We start from the raw sequence: 1624 nt of genomic DNA, 5'->3' as shown, positions 1-1624 counted from the left end.
CTATTGAATAGATTGAATAGTCCTGGAATGAACGAGGGTATGCATATATCTATATGTGTTGCAGCTTTTATTTTTCCAGGATATTTATACCTATCATGTAGAAGGCAATGTCAGTGTGGTGGTGTGGTAGTTACATAATTTTGTGCCAACGTGATAAATCAATTGTAGGAGTGTAGTCTATGTCAATCAGTCAGAGTCCAATTGTGCCTCCTTGTGGGTGTGGCCTTCTCACAAGGAGGGTCTGAGCACCTCACTTCTCTCTCTGTCTGTCTTCACCTTCCTGCTATTGAGTCAGTCAGAGCCACACTGAGACTTGGGAAAGCCTTGTGATGCTTCCACTTCCATTGGATTCACAAGACCTTGCACCAACAAGCCAGTGATATTCCTGCATTCTGCAACACTGCATGTGGCTTCCTGAGTCTAAAGAGGGTATTATGGACTAGTATCAGAATTATGGACTTGAGTTGGAGTGGGCTGGGATGTTTGATTGATGCATAATTACTTCTTGATATAAAACTCTCTCTTACATGTGAGTATATCTGCGTCTCTCTGGATTTGTTTTCTAGCCAACCTGGCCTAAGACAGGTGGGTAGCATGTAAGACTCTCCAAATGGCACAAATGTCCTGGTGTTCATGGTCTGGTTAAATCCTCTCCCATGAGTGTGGGCAGGACCTATTAACTCACTAAAAAGAACAGAAAATGAAAACAAGAAGAAAATGTCACTTTCAAGTATATGTCATCAAAAAGATTTGGTTTGGTTGCTGATATTCTGTTCATCATCTAATGGCTCTCTTTGAATGAAATCAACACATTGCTAGCTGCCTCATGGAGAAGCCCATGTGTCTAGACACAGATGAAGATTTCTAGTCAATCACTCAAGAGAAACTGAATCCTGCCACAACTACATAGGTGAAGTTGGAAGTGAGTCCTGATACCAGTCAAACTTTGACCTCACTGCAGCCCTGAGCAACACCTTGATTGCAGCCTACTGAAGAGTGCTACAGTATTTATACTAAATATCAAGTTATCAAACAATTATTAAAGAGCTTTTGTTTTCTAATGTATCAACATAAATTACAGAGAAATACTGAAACTGGTGGTGCCACTGAGGCTAGCAAAATGCGTGAATAGCCAATGGACAAAATCCTAAATTCCAACCAAATGTTATCATTAGAGATAAAGATATTAAATAAGATATGAAAATAATACCAAATTATTTGTATATAATCTTTAGTTCTCACTAAAACACTTGATTAATCCACATTTTCTGAAATCAGTGTCACTCTTTGGTTCTTTAAAATAAAAAAAAGTCTGATCTTTTTCTTAAAATCCTTCATGGTCTCTGTGTACCACTATCATTCTATAGGTCAATAACATCAATCAGTATTGCACAATTGCTACCACAATCAGTTTCTTACTTTTTAAAATCATTTTATTGGGGTCTGTATAGCTCTTATCACAATCCATAAATACATCCATTTTGTCAAGCACATTTGTACGTTTGTTGCCATCATCATTTCAAAACATTTTCTTTCTACTTGAGCCCTTGGTATCAGTTCCTCATTGTTTCCCTCACTCCTCATGAACCCTTGATAACTTATATATATTTTTTCATGTCTTACA

The sequence above is a fragment of the Echinops telfairi genome, unplaced genomic scaffold (assembly GCF_000313985.2).
Source record: "Echinops telfairi isolate 266 unplaced genomic scaffold, ASM31398v2 ScPeMD7_36;HRSCAF=134, whole genome shotgun sequence".
NCBI classification, from domain to species: domain Eukaryota; kingdom Metazoa; phylum Chordata; class Mammalia; order Afrosoricida; family Tenrecidae; genus Echinops; species Echinops telfairi.
This window is presented reverse-complemented; position numbering follows the sequence as displayed.